Here is a 16,225-nt window from a genome sequence, read left to right on the forward strand (position 1 = left end):
CCTGTTGTGGGGGCACTCCTGTTAAAATGACCAAATAAGAACAGCAATCGGGGAGGTTCAGTCGAGGCTGGGAAAGGGAGGGAAAGTCTGGAGGTTTCACAATGGCCTCTTGTTTGGATATCATAGCCAAGCCTCCTGTACATGTGGTTTGCGCCCTTAGGTCACCTACTACTCCTGTCCCTGGCGAATGGAGACATAAGATGCCTCAAATCGGGGGGTCAAAGCAGGGCCTACATTAGTATCTAGAGAGAGTAGTACAACCGGATCTAGACGGCTGTGACTGTAGCTCTTCTGGAGCCTGCCCACCTGGGGTTATATTCAAGGATGTTGATCAACTGCCTAACAGTGTTCTCCAAAGAACAAATCTTATCCATCAAAGGTGCAAAACATGAATGCACAGTAGACGAAAATCTGTCCAATATGCTATACCAGTCTATATATAGGGATGTGCCGGCCTCAGCCACCGGCCAATTCAAGTCCTGCCTGAACCAGCAGGTTGATCATCCTACAGGAGAGCTGTTAGGGGGGATAAAGAACAGCCAGGGTTAGCACCAAGGTCCCTAGGGAGGGGTTTTCAGCCAGTTCAATCACCTTACTTATGACACTGCGTAGACCAGAAATGAATCCAACGTTTGACCTCCTGGAGCATTAGCAGAGATAATAGCTCTGTTCCCATGCATTTTCTTATGCGCCTTACACTTCCCCAGCATACAAGATTCGCAATGGAAATATAAAACAGGAAATAATGAAGCTCACCAAAACCAAAGTCCACACAAGGGTTACACAGCCAACAGACTCGGGAAGTAGAAAAGCAGTCAGGGGGGCAGCAAGTGCAGAATGAAAGAGAAAGGGCCTAGCCCGGCCGCTTATGGGCGATGATGGGGGTACACTAGCCCACTCTCTGCCCGGTCACGCACCTGGGTGCTTCCCTTAAAAGTTCTGCGCCACAGGAGTCAGGACACGCTTTTAGCGTTGTTGTGCTGGTGGCCCCACCAATGGGGAAGTGTGGTGTTCTGGGCGTGAAGTCCCACCCCAGGATGCAGCAAGGGAAATGTCCGCGCCGCAGTGGTCAGTACGTGCTTTTAGCGCTGCTGTGCTGGTGCCCCACCTCTGGAGAAGTGTAGTGTCTTGGGGGATGAAGTCCCACTTAGGATGCGGCAAGTGAAATGTCCCACACCACGGGAGTCAGGAGTCACATTTAGCGCTGTTGTACTGGTGGCCCTACCTCTGGAGAAGTCTGGTCTCCTGGAGGATGAAGTCCCACCACAGCCTGCGGCAAGTGAAATGTTTTAGCAATGTTCTTATTCAACATTGCTGATCCATCAAGCACAATTGCTTTATTGCTACAGGCTGAAAACAGAGAAACCTCTGAGGAAATAGGAGCACCACACGCAGACTCAATAACTCTGCCCAGTTTGTTGACACGTGTGGTGTCCAAAGCTGCCGCACTATCACAACAAAAGAATGAATCTGTTATAGAATTGATCCACCAATACTCAGAAGGGGGTTGTCACCCATGGGACAATTCAGATGGAATTGCTTCACTCCTTTTTCATAAACGTGTGGTCAGAATCTACGTATTTGAATTCTCCACACAGTTATATGTACTGTGTTTAGTTTATGTAGAGCATGAGTTGACGATATGTAGACACTGAATTTGTTTGATTTCCAAGTTGTTTTAAGGTAGTAGTGGAATGCACTCTTAGAACTATGTGAATGCATTCCCATTCCCACCTCACCTCTTCCTGTATTCAAAATGAAATATTTTCAGGAGTGTTCGAAAAAAGGCCTGCCTTAAAACATATACGTGATAAAATCAGATTTTATTTTTGCAAATGGTAAGAAAATAACATTTTGTCTAGCCTACTGCTGATAAGGATGTGTCAGGGACGCTGGGCATTTTGCTATCTATTGAGAAGTGTTTGTGCAGTGTATTCCTGCAACTGTATATCATTTTTATTTCTTTTTACACTCATGATGGACCTAAATACATAAACCAGGGCAAAATATGCTAACATCAAGATGTTTTCTGTGAGGGTGAGAAATACCAGACTGTTGTTTTTCATTCACAGGTGATTGTTTATTTTTCCTTGGTTGAGTTATTATTGTCAAAAATAAATGTTCTGTTATATGTTCACATTTACGTTTTCTCTGCCTACATGTCCTACAGCTTTTTGTGATCTAGACTTGTCTGGTAGCAGTTACACTGGGCTGCAACGTGTCTGTAATGCCATTGGAAATATTAAGGCTCGGCTGACGGAAACTGTATATGAAACAGCCAAACTACCAACTGGGACTGAAAATCGCAGGAAATGACAGGAGATGTGGCCTAATGACTAAAGATTTGAGGCGTCGGGTTCACCATCTGCTGATTCTGGCTAAATATTTAGGCCCAGATTTAAGAGGGCCTAGCGCCATTCTAACGACACATTAGCATAATTTTTTTACACTAATGTGGTGTTAGATGGCCAAAAAGGTTGCGCCATATTTACAAACCTGTGCAATGCATGCATTGCGTCATTTTGTAACCCTTTGCGCTACATTATGCCTGCGCCAGGCATCATGAATGCAAAGGTAGCGTTCCTCTGTTAGGGGAGCCGAAAACATGGCACAAAGAAATCTAAGAGATTTATTTGCGTAATTTTTTTCGTCATTTTTAACACCTGCTCTGAGGCGTTAAGGGGAGGCTCCCATTGGTTACAATGGACCTCTTGATGCTTTGCAAGATTAGCTGCAAAAATATTTATGCTAATCCTGCAAAGTGCAGAACTAGCGTCAAAAACTCTGACGCTGATTCCCTAACTACGTCCATGGTGATCCGTATATTAAATACGGGCACACATGGTGGCATTAGGGTATGGTGGCTTTGAGCAGAGACAGGACTGGCTGCAGGGCAGGCTGGGAGACTGTGCCCGCAGTGCAGGAGAGGAGCGGTGCTGCGGCTGCAGAGAAGCAGGTAAGTGATTTTAAAAAACTGATTTTTTAACTAATTTGTTCCCCCGCGCCGCCCCCATAAAGTCCTGCGAGCTGCTCTTGAGTAAGCCTCTTCATTATGTCCTTTAAAACATCTTGCTTTTTTAACTAGTATCGTTTAAAAACTGCTAAACTATGTTAGTGAAATATGTTTGGCAGTTTTCTATAAGGAACCTCCACCAAGCGCTCTATGAAGTGGTTTGGGCAGTGGCTCGGTACAGCTTGGGATGGTATTAAAAACAATTCCAGAGCTGTCTGAGGCTTGTAGTCTGGCCAAACTACTGCCTGGCTACTGAGAAAAAAAAACTTAGCTAAACAGTTTCATTAGAGGAGAGAGTGCGGTGCCCCTGGGATGTGAGTACACGGTGCAAGCAATGTGTGAGGTGAGATTGCAGTTAGTTTTGTTATCAGTAAGAAACGGTACACAATGCAATAGTTTCAAAGTTCACTGCAGGGCCTTCCAACACGCCCTTTGATCCAGCAGGCAGGAGCTCGTCACTTCCTCCCTTGCAGCTCTGCTTTGTGATCCGATCGCCGAGGCCTGTCTAACGACCTACACGTGAAGCTGAAGCTGGATTAAGGTCAGTGAAGTGTTACTTATCAAAGCAAAAGCTGAACCACCTCAGCTCCTGCTGCCTGCATGGCTCTCTGTTGCTGTTCCTCTGCTGTCTGTCTGCAAGGACAGTAAATTTGGGGCTGAGATTGAGAGGGCTGTAGTGTAAAATAGCCGGCGATAGAGAAGGGTTGAGGCACACAGCAGCTATTTAAGATGTCAACAAGCATTGGCAAAATCAATAGGTTTCAGAGGAGTTACCTGATTAATTTGCTAATTTTTCGTTGTCTGTGGCCCTTTAATTCTTACAATGTTCTGTGATGTCTCAGCAGAGGTATGTTTTGATACTTATGTTGGAATAGCAGGTAGTCACAGAGCTCTCAGTTAAATGCTCTGGCAGAGCTGTGTGGGTCATAGAACAAGATAGGGAGTCATTGAGCAGGACAAAGGTGCATTGCCAGAGCTGTGTGTGATTCCCAGTAATTCAGCCGCACAGTGTTGTATATGTTAGGGTTTGCGTACATTGAATGTGTTTTGTGTGGGTTACAGTACTCTGAGATTGAGGGGGGTGATGGAGAAACCTGTGCATTAGCAGAGCTGTGTTGAGTTTCATGCAATGCACGTGTGCCACTACAAGTCTGGAGTAAGGTGCTCTGGCAGCACTGTATGGTGTTCCTCAATTCACTCTGCATGGATTCCTGCATTGCAATAGGAGGTCAAGAACAGAAGAGATGTGGTCTAGTGGTTAAGCCGGCAACATTAACATTTGATCCTGGGGTTTTGAGTTCCAGTGCTTGCCTCATCCATTGATTAAATGTCCTGTGATTCTGTACAAATCACACAGTGTCTTAAAAGATTAAAATAAGTAAGTCTGTGAAATGCACTTGTGAATTGTAATGCAATTGTGCATTTCAAAGATGTAAACCCCCCACTTGATACACACGATCTTCGTGGCTCACAACATCCAGTATAATTTAGAGTCCTCTGCTGGTCCCCAGCAGGGAATGGATGAGACTGTATTAGCTCAGTGTTTGAATGATATTTTTGGGTACAAAAAACTAATGAGATGCACTGGTGAAGTTATGTGAATGATCCGGCACTGGGACAATGCTTTGAGGTGATAAAATGTGGCCAAAGAACAATGGCAATTGAACCCGGGAGCAGCGCAGGACTGGAGCAGACACGATTCATTGTCAGTAGTAAGAGGCACACAGTTCACATGACCAGTAAAATAAGAATTGGCACTGCCAATAGGTCTAGTGTTGGCCCTCAGCCTTTTGGCTTTGTCAGTGTGTGTTTTCCTTTGTCATGGTTTCTGTAAAACCTTTTTGTTGGGGGAGCTGCCGGCGCCTCACCAGTTTAAAAAAAACACACTGAAAGGGAAAAATAATTTTGGTCTTCAAATCACATATTGCCGAAGTAGTTTCTTGCACTGGATAAGCTGTTGTGAAGGAGCAGAATGCTGAATGCTGTCCCTCATGTTAAAGTGACCCATTGCTCCATGCTGTAGTGGGTGAAAGTAAAATGTGAGTGACACAACAACCAGCCAATGGATAAAGGATAACCGAAAGCCCATAGATATATATATATATATGACGTATTAAAACATTGAAAAAGTGCAATATTATATTGTTAAGTCCTCTAAATTAAAATTCTCCGCATCCACATTTAACACAATTTTTTAACTAACTGAACAAAATATTTTGAATAAAAAAATTAGAAAGCAGAGTTAAATATTTGTGGAAGTGTATACGATCTATGTAAGGCCACAGACCTATTATAAATATAATCTAATTTAACATTAATAAGACAAACGTATTATGCAACCAGACACTGTTCAATTAAATCAAAGTGATAGCTCATGTACACTTTCTCAGACACTCTGGCCTAAATTGAGTAGTATTTGTAAGGTAGCATTCACAAAAAAATAAAAACACAAATGATTATTTCCAAATATTAAGTCGACTCTGGACAATTATTATGCGGAGAGGGTTGCCATTAACAGTATTTATGAACTAACAAGAGTAATTAATAAATCCATTTTCGAAGGTATGATAAAAAGCATGATTAGAACGCCCTCTGTCCCACAAGAAGATGGGAGGCTGCCGAAATTCGCCCTCGGCGAACGCTTGAGGGCACGAAGACGCGACCGTGGGCAGCACGCGACGGTTCAGCACGTGACACTGCGCGCCAAACCTACAGAGCATGACACACAAAACACAACATATTATCTCCTTTTTTTTTTTAATAAGATCAACTTCCACAAAAGAGGAAATTACACAACATTAAACAACCAAATAAATCTGTCCTTAAACTGACAATAATAAGTAACATTCCTGCTAAACGCCATGATAGTCCCTGAGTTTCTCACGGACAGATCTCATCAATGTATAGAGTTCCAACAAATTTGTGTCTGACACCTTCTGATCCTGATCCATGCCCTCTGACCCAGACTTACTACCCCTTTTCATTCCACTGTGACTGACATCATTCACCTTCACAACCTTATCCAGATTCCACCATTGACCACCCTCAACCATGATAGCATTACCACACACTTTCTTCACCGTCACCGGACTCCCATAGCAGGCCTCCCCTTTCCTCACAAATGTCTGTAACTTGACACGCACCACATCTCCAGGTTGAAATGAGAGTTCTTTTGTAGAATTTTTCTGGTCATACCTACCTTTCACCTTATCTTGATTTTTTTTTACTTCACCCAACACCCTGTCCTTGTCCCCAGAATCTGGAAATTTACCAGACACAACCTTGGCTAAACAAGCCGGGAAAAGTATTGACGTGTTACGTCTACCCTTCAAAAGCTCAAACGGAGAGATTTTCGTCACTGAATGTGGAGTGGTACGATAGAACCACAACATTGAATTCACAGCTTCTTCCCCATCCAATTTACTCGCTTTAGCCCACTTGATACACTCCACAACCACCCTGTTCATTCTCTCTACTAAACCATTCGTTTGAGGATGGTACAGAGAACTCTTCAAATGTTTCACACCAGATTCTCCCAGAAACGTTTCCATACCATTGCTCACAAACTGTACTCCATTATTGGAGATCAAAAATTAAGGAAATCCTTCCCTCCAAAAAATCTCTTTGCGAAAGTGTATGGCACTACCGGCCGTAGGCTAGGCAAAAAAAAACACACTTCTGGCCACTTAGTGAAGTAATCCATTAGTACAAAGGCATAACACATCTGACTGGGGAGAAAATTGAAGGGTCCTACCATATCGACCCCTACTTTAACCCAAGCCTTGTCCGTTAAAGATATGGGTTGTAATGGTGGTTTTACAACCTTAAACCCTTTTTCTGCACCGTTACACACCACACATCCATCAACAGCCCTTTCCACTTCTCTATCCATAGAAGGCCACCAATAGTGTGCCCTAATATGTCTCTTGGGGGTCATTACAACCTCGGCGGTCTTGCAAAAAGACTGGCGAGGCTGCGGGAGACAGAATACCGCCATTGCCGGCGGTATTCCTGGCTCCCTATTATGACATTTCTGCTGGGCCAGCGGAAATGTCACATCAACATTGCTGCTGGCTCGTAATAGAGCCGGCGGCAATGCTGATGTGCAGCGGGTGCAGCAGCACCCGTCACGCATTTCACTGCCCGAAATCGGGCAGTGAAATGCACGACGGGGCTATGCCTGGGGGGGCCCCTGCACTGCCCATGCCAAGTGCATGGGCAGTGCAGGGGCCCCCAGGGGCACCCCAAGTCCCCTTACCACCAGCCTTTCCATGGCGGTGTTTACCGCCACGGACAGGCTGGCGGTCGGGGACTCATAATCCCCAGGGCAGCGGTGCTTGCACCGCTGCCCTGGGGATTATGACCGCCAGGCGGAAGCCTTGCAGTATGTTGGAGGGGCCGGCGGTATGGCCGTGGTTATTGCGCCACGGTCATAATTTCTGGCGGAACACCGCCAGCCTATTGGCGGTGTTACCGCCACCTTACCGCCGGCCGCCAGGGTCCTAATGACCCCCTTAGTCATAATGGCACCAAGGTGCCCCTCATGCGCATGTCCACCAACTTTGATCGAACATCGCACAGGGGTACACATTTATCATTCCTCAAAACAATTCCATCTTCAATTGACAATTCATCACCCACCTTGGCATATGGTTGGACCTCTGAATTCAAATTTCTTTCTCTAGGCCAGCCATTGATTATATGCTGCTTAACAATGGACAACACCTCATCACTGCTTTCAGCCATCCTCCACACAGTCTCCGTGCACACCTTGGATTCATCAGCATCTACAGCCGCTATAAAACAATCTTCCACATCATCCTCCATATCAACATTATTTTCTTCATTGATAGGTAATCGAGATAGAAAGTCTGCTGTGAAATTATCTTTCCCTGGAATGTACCTGACTTGGAAATCATACTGTAACAATTTTGTGGTGAGGCGTGCAATGTGGAGGGTCGTGTAGTTAATTTTGTACCCGTTTAGAATGTACACCAACGGTTTATGATCAGTTTGAATTACATAGTTTCTGCCCCACACATAGCTCCTAAATTTCTCACTAGCCCAATAGCATGCTAGCAACTCTTTTTCAATCACTGAATAATTGAGTTCTGGTTCACGTAAAACTCTAGAGGCATAACTAATGACCTTCTCATCTTTTCCCATACCTTGTGACAAAACTTCCCCCAAACCATACCTACTAGCATCAACTATGATGGTGCACAATTGGCTGGGGTCATAAGGACTCAATGGTCTGGCATCCACCAACTCCTGCTTCACCCTTCCGAATGTAGTTTGACTCTCACAGTCCCATTAGACGGTACTTTGTTTTTGAGCATATTAGACAAAACTTTCATTTTGCTAGCATAGTTGGAAATTAACCTAGAGTAATATTCACACATGCCCACGAATGATCGCAACTCGTCTTTGTCCTTAGGGTTTGGAGATTCCAAAATCGCCTTTACCAGCCCGGGCCGAGGTGCAACACCTTCCCCAGACATGCAGTGGCCCAAAAATTCTATCTTTTTCTTGTAAAACTCACATTTTTCTTTCTTTACCCAGACGCCATAGGACTGAAAAATCTTAAGCACAGATCTAGATTTCTCATGGTGATCTTCCAAACCCACGGTGTGGATCAAGATAACATTTTGAAAAATTAGAATGCCCTGGACTTCCCCCAAAATTTTGTGCATGATGCGTTGGAAAGCTGACACAGCGGAGGCCAACCCAAATGGCATCCTGCAAAACTGGAAAGTGCCAAACGGGGAACTGAAGGCTGTGTAATGGCGCGAATCCTCTTCTAACACCACCTGGTGATAAGCAGATGCCAGATCAATCTTTAAAAACAACTCTGAGCCCCTAAGCTCTTTGGGTAGGTCTCTGATCTTAGGTAAGGGATACGTGTCTACCCATATTTCCTTATTGAGACTCCTCAGGTCCACACATAAACGTAGGTCTCCATTACGTTTTCGGGCAACCACCAGTGGTGAAAGCCACAAACTGGACTCAATAGGCTCAATTACACCATTCTGTTGAAGCTTGTTCAATTCAGCTTTAAGATCCTCTCTTAGACTAAACGGCACTGACCTGACTTTATGTCTTACAGGGATGGCCCTATCCTTTACCTTTATCCTGTGTTTGAAACCTGAAATCTTTCCCAAACCCAGGGCAAAAATGCCAGGAAACTCATCTTCAAATGGTGCCTTGGATTCTGCGTTCTCCACAACCAGGACTTGTTCTTTCATTCCGGGTTTCAGCACCATACCAAACAACCCTTGGTGGTACCAACCCAAAATGTTCAGACCCTTATAGGCCACATAAAATTTACCAAAGATCCTCCGACCCTTGAACTCTAAACTGTCTTCTATGTAACCTTCTAACTCAATTTTCCTGCCCTCATAAGAGACCGGTGATCTGTCGGGAGGCAATAACTTTCTATCACCCCAAGTGTTGTGGAACAGATCTGATGTAATCATAGTAATACGTGCCCCAGAGTCCACCAATAAACAAAGCCATTTATCTCTAACCCGAATATCCACCAGGGGATCTATACATTGGTTTTGTTCCTTGACCCCCAAGACATTATCCGTGACCACAACAATCATGTCTTGAAAGGCTTTTACGAAAGATTCCTCTCTATTTTCCTCATCTTCCTCCACTACACAAGTCACTTTAGCTTGCTTATTACTCGTGGATTGACAGACTTTTGGAAAGTGACCCACTTTGCCACACTTCCTACATACAATATTCTTCGCTGGACAACTTTTGCCGTCCTTGAAGTGGGGCATGTTTCCACATCTAAAACAAATGTTAGAAGACCTCAAAAAAGGATTGTCATGTTTCTTCAGCTCGGCATTCTTTACTACACCCCTTTTTGTAATGACATTGACTTGCAGTGGATCAGAGTCCTTCACACCAGTGCTAGATGAGAGTTCCTTTAGAGAGATCTGGGCCATTTCAACACTCTGGGCTACTTTGATAGCCTCATCCAACGTTGGATTTCCCATAGTAAGTAGCTTCTGCTGAATGTGTTTGTTCGAACAATGACCAATGAACTGGCCCCTTATGAGCTGATCTTGAAAATCTCGAAATTCACACTTAGAAGCCAGTTGTCTAAGTGCACTGACGTATGCGTTAACATCCTCACTTTGAAATTGCTGACGCTTGAAGAATTTGTGCCACAAAACTACCAGACTCGGCAGTACATCAAATCTTGTGGACAACTTCTTGGTAGTAATCAAATATTCATCAATTTGCGGCAGGTCTGGTAAGTGTTTGAAGATTTCTCTTCCTTCATACCCCAAAGAATGTAAAAGCAGACACTTTTTCCTTTCAGGGCGAAAACAAGAGGCTCCTATAGCACCCAGGTACGTCTCGAAACCATCAAACCATTGTCTCCATGGAATGGGAGGTGCCCCTGGAGTTTCCAAGATGGGTGGTGGAGGATTGACTGACTGCATTGCGGAAACCCAGACATAGCAGTTAAATTCAGTACCTTTTCATATGGTCATAGTATCCATATGATGCTTATAGATCCACATATAAACTGTGTAACAATATTCTTTCACTGCTAATACAGTTCTATGGAGCTTCAAACACAAAGTACATCCAAGATGGCACCTGAAAACGCCAGCCACAGCACCTGTAGAGACCCGTTTTATATGTTGGCTACAACAGCAGTCACACGATCCTCCAAACAAAAGAGCTCCCAGAATTCACTCGTTTTCTGCTGTCTTTAGATGTGGAAGACGCGCGTCGAGGCAAGAACAACAAATGTTATCTCACCAACCGCGTGGGTGACGTTGCGGCAGCCTGCAGCCATCCTCGTCGCCAAAAATGAATGTAATCACGGTAGGAGTCGTTTCAGTTGTGGTAACCACGTTTATTTTTTATGCCTTCAGAAACGCAGACTGCCACTGTCGCATGTTCCAGCCTCCTTCACGCCACGCTCAACCATCCTAGGCAAACGCTCAAGGGAACGACGACGCGACCGCAGACATCACGCGACGGTTCGGCACGTAACACCGCGCGCCGAACCTACAGAGCATGACACACAAAACACAACACCTTTCTATGGTGGTGTTTACCGCCGTGGACAGGCTGGTGGTTGGGGATTATGACCACCAGGCGGAAGCCTGGCGGTATAGTGGAGGGGCCGACGGTATGGCCGTGGCTATTGCGCCACGGTAATATTAGCTGCCGGAACACCGCCAGCCTGTTGGTAGTGTTACTGCCAGCTTACTGCCGGCCGCCAGGGTCGTAATGAGGCCCTGTGTGTTTCCATGAAGAGAAAGGGATTTCCAGAGAAGAGGTAAACATATATAATTAAATATAGGAAAGCTGGAAAGGAAGGCTGGGCAGATGCTGAGGGCTAGAGCAGGAAGCAATCAGGAAACTGAAAAGCTGCAAAAGTGAACTATATAATAATACAAGTACTACAACAAAGGAATACAAGAAGAAATAGACAAACCATCATAATTGTTAGTACGTACATCCTTAGATTGTGATCTTTCTCTGAGGTGACTCGATCTTACAAGAAAGCGAGGAGCAAATTAATCTCACAGAGCTGGGAGATGTCCAGCAGCTTTAATAGCAAAAGAGCACTTTGTGGTTTTCTGTGTCATAGGCACAAGCCTTGGAATCTAACTGGCACCCTTTGGTAGCAATGATGATCAAGATTAGAATATAAATAAAAAAAGGAGACAAAGGGTAGAACTAGAGGGAACTTGGGTACTGGAACTGGGCTCTGAATGAGGCAGGACTGGAATCAATGCCAGGGTCAGGACTGAAATACACAGAACATAGGGCAAGGACTTTGCATGTAACAGGACAAACCAGCAAGATGGCAGACAAGACTAGGAACAATGACTTTTACTGAAACAGTGAGGTAGAATAACAAAAGATGCAAATAGAATCAAAAGGCAAGCCTGAAAACAAAGCAGTGGGGATGCAATAAAGTATGAGGAGACTTAACAACCAAGTTAGTTATGTACCACTGCACTCTGGGCTCACAGGGCAGAAATAGCAGGAGGCTCATAGAATGAGTACAGGTGCAGGGTGAGAGCCAAGTGCAAGGAGTAAACCAGTTGCGAGGACACAGGGAACAACCAGTGAAGGAAGGCTGAACTGGGTCTTGGAAAGGGAAAGACTAGCAAACCCAGGAAGGACAAGACAGGAAACAGGAAAGCCCGGAATAGAGTATGGATTGGAGATGAGAGAGAAAGATGAAGATCTCAGCTGCAATTTCTCCACTAGGGCATGGGAGAGTTGCCTTTCGCCTGCTGCGAGCCGTGCATAATAAATGAAATTTCAGCTAAATGATTTCACTGCCATTTTATGGTTTACTGATGTGTGCGCCGCAGCCGGCATGTTATCTCAGACAAGCTGCGCAGCAATTGGAAAAGTCACTCTGCCAGGTGAAAAGCAAATCCTGAATCTCATTCAAGAAGTGTTGCTGCGTTTTTATTTTTTCTGCTATGTGCGGGGCAGTGGCTTTCACCAGGGCTTGGCCATGGTTCCAGCAGCATGTGCAAATGCCAGGGCTGTTGGATGAGTTTGTGCAAGCCAAGCCAGGGCTGGATCCAGTACTTCAATTAACTTTTAAGAGAGCAGTTCTTAAACTTCTGTGGCTAAATGCTGGAGACTATTACTCTTTTAAGATTCCTGTACATTTCACTCTCAATTGAAAAATGGAAAAAGACACCGTATCCAACAACAAAAGGTAATCATGGAGCTGATCTTGGGCAAATACAAACCCAAATCTAAGGTCACATGCAACATTCAAGCAAAGAACCAAGCCACAAAACTCATGCAAGGATCACACAAGCATCGCTAGATGACTGCAAGGTTCAATCATTGGCAGCAATGCCAGAGCCACAAGCACAAATCAAGGATAACTTACAGAACTGCATGTGCATCTGTGGACCTCAATAAAGGGGCCTTGCTGCACAAAGACTTTTCTAAGCATAAAGGCACTGTAATAAGGAACAAACTTCAAACTACCAAATGCAGTGCTGAAGCAAACACCAGTGTGACCACAGCCTGCCCCGGGTGCCCCTGAGCTGAGAAACATGCGGGCGTTTCCTCTGCTGCTGATTGACAGCATTTAGGACTGGGGCAGTGGCTGGCTGGACATTGCAAAGTACTCATGTCAATTTGGCTGGCTGTCTTGCGATGGCCAGCCTGACAGGCAAACTTTGAAGCTCTCCCTCCCTAGCTGGGTGGAGAGCAAGCCCAGGCCTCCAAGGTGTGAAGAAGCATCTGGCCAACCTGCCCCATCCAATTTTGCGCCTGGATTTATTAAGGGAGCTCTTCTACTCGTGCCACAGAAGATTGCGGATTCAGAACATCAAGGAGGACATGCAGCAGTGGGTAAGTACCATCTATTATTATTTAATTTATTTTAAATGTTAGTGTAAGTGTTTTAGTTTGGGCTTTTGGAGGAAGAGATTGTTTTATTTTTGGCTTTGGGAGGGAGAAGCTGTTTTATATTGGTCTTTTGGAGGGAGGGAGTGTTTTATTTTAGGATTTTTGGATGGACGGGATGTTTGATTTTGCTTTTTGGGAAGTGAAGGGGCACTTTGTTTGCCCCACTACTTTTAAAGGTTACCAGCCATACCTGGTGGAAATAAAAGGGTCAGAATAAAAGTACAATCCAGGAACCAAACTAGTGATGAGTGAACCACCACCAGGACATGATCTGTTTACGGTCTGATGGCAGAGAAAGGATCTTCATGAGTTACATCAAGTGGCATTATGGTAGAATCTTGGCATTTGATGATACTGTACAGCACTGGAGAAAAAGCAACATTATTTTTCTCTTCACTGTCCAGCATCACCAAAAAAGGAAAAAAAAGTAACAAAAAAACCATAATGACGCATCCGATGATGGTGGTTGTGTCATTTCATTAGCGCACACATGTGTGAATACATAGGTATGGCATTCATCACAATGCATACAGCACAAGCAGAATGATGATTTGTTTTTACTGATACAAGATTAAAAATTATTACATCCTTACAAGCTTGCACAGGATAAGGGCTGACCTGCCAACACAATGCTGGTGCTGCTGGCACCCTTCGGGTACCTTTTTTCATATAGTTTAGGACTGCCCAGTTATACACAGCTACTAGCAAAATATTGGCAGCACTCCATCCCAGGTTCTGGGCAGGCCGATAATGCTAGAGACAAAATTGGCTCTGTTGGGACTGATGGACAAACGGGGGGAGCTGTTTCACCATATGGCTTATTGACATGGGCTTTAGTATTGCCAAAAGAGACATTGCACAGCACTGGTGCTCTCATCTAGCTCTGCCACTGATTGAATGGACTCACGAGACAGACTATACTGCAACAGTTGAGATGTTTGGGTTATCTCGATCAGCTTCAGACACCGAGTGACTGGCATAGAGATGTGTAAAGTACTGAGTGAATTCCTGAGCTACGAGATGGGAGTCAACACCACACACCCTGTGTCCATGTTAAAAATGTAATTTGCCCGCCTTGTCCCCGACCTCATACAGTCTGCCCTACGTGGTGAAGTGTGCCAGAGATGTCTTAACCAGTAATTGTGGCCTAAGTGTTAGCCTTTTCATCTCTAACTCATGCTTTGCCTGGTCAGTAAGGGGACCATTAGGGCCACCACCTCTGAGCAGCTCAGGCTCTAGAGTGGCATTCTTCCTGTATCAATGGGTCCGGGCAGCTGCCTGAAGGACACTATCTGCCTACAGAGGACCACCTTCATGGCCTCCTACAGTACAGTAGGTGAGCCAACCGAGTCTTTATTGGCAGAGAAATAGTCAGAAATTTGCAGTTGAAGAAAGCCATCATAGCAGACATCCATCAGCCACCAGGTGTTTATCCTCCAGTGCCCCAGCTGCTGCTGTCTCTTGGAAAATTTGAGAATAATAATAATTGGTGCATAATTAGTCAGCATGCAGGGCAGGATTCAGGAGTCGATCAACCCGGCCTTGCCCATGAAGCACATAAGGAGATAGTCAAAATGGGTGGAAGACTTGTTGGGGTGGAAATAGAATGTGCACTACCTTGTATGTAGATGAAGCAGGTGCTAGGCATCTGTCAGAGCCATAGTGGAGACCCATGACGCCAGGTCAAATGATGTGAGTGTCAGGGGTGATAGCGAGTGCAATGTGGTAGACACAAGTGTGTGGTGTAGACAGAAGCAATCTTCCAGTAGAAACCCCCATATTGCCTGCAATGAAAATAAAGTGACCCAGGGCTACACAGATTTTGAAACCAGCTAGGGGGAGGCGCTTGTGTAGGAGAAAAGTGACTCCCTGGGAGGCGGCAGTGTAGCTGGCATGATATACCCTGGTGTATCCCCCTGTTGCATAAAGGGAGAGTGGTTACCAACCAGATGGGTCTCCTACAGGAGTACCACCAGTGGGGTGTGGTACTTCAGGTATTGGAACATCACACCTCATTTAAATTTAATATTAAGACTATTTACTTTCCAGGAGAGGGCAGTGAACATGTCTATGCCATCCATCATGGGGACTGAGCTCCAAAATGGCAAGCAAGAGAGGAGGGCAAAACAATGCAGCCAAAAAAAAAAGAAAGAAAAAGCATGACTTAGAGAACAGCTGGACCAGAGAAACAAACCCAAAGTAACTCCCCCCACCCTACACTTCCACCCCAGAAGCATCTGTCGATAACAATAAACTAGGTGGTAAAGTGAAGAACTGGGACACAACCCAAGTGAGCCGGATCGTAAGTAAAGTATATAGTGGTGCTGGTGTGCAAACTGGCAGTAACTGCAGGGATTGCTTAGTCAGTGCCCGTGGTGTTCCGGTTCCCTGGGGGCCATAAGAGGAAGAGTGCTCTGGTTTGGACCCCCCCCCTTCTCGGAGTCCAGTGATGACCCAATCTGAGACCCGCTGCACTTTCACCTTGCTGACCTCAGGCAACCGCTATAAGAGGGGTTCCATCACCCCCGTATCATTGGGACCCCACGGAGGCTAAGGTTACTCTTAAGTGGCAACTGTTATGTTGCCAAGGTCAAGGCTGCCTCAGGAGTCTAGAAAAACCAGGATTTTGACTCGTAGAGTACTTTGTGCCTAGCGAGGAAGAAATGCATATAGCGAATTCCCCTGGAGTTAAGATGCTGTTTGACCCTGTCTTAGGTCCTGTGACACTGCTGTGGAGCTCCTGCAAACAAAATAATGAGCAACAATTTTCAATTCAATGGTCCA

General features: G+C 45.1%; 1 protein-coding gene across 1 annotated transcript in view; it reads left to right on the plus strand.

Annotated features, from left to right (window-relative positions):
* The first annotated feature begins 3,432 nt into the window (after nt 1-3,432).
* The window catches only part of LOC138265369 (dehydrogenase/reductase SDR family member 4-like), a 105,378-nt gene continuing 92,585 nt past the window's right edge, over nt 3,433-16,225 (plus strand). Inside the window, exon 1 of the mRNA XM_069213014.1 lies at nt 3,433-3,554. The gene's annotated coding sequence lies outside the window, so the exon portion shown is untranslated. The remainder of the gene's footprint in view (nt 3,555-16,225) is intronic.

The sequence above is a fragment of the Pleurodeles waltl genome, chromosome 11, assembly GCF_031143425.1.
Source record: "Pleurodeles waltl isolate 20211129_DDA chromosome 11, aPleWal1.hap1.20221129, whole genome shotgun sequence".
NCBI lineage: Eukaryota > Metazoa > Chordata > Amphibia > Caudata > Salamandridae > Pleurodeles > Pleurodeles waltl.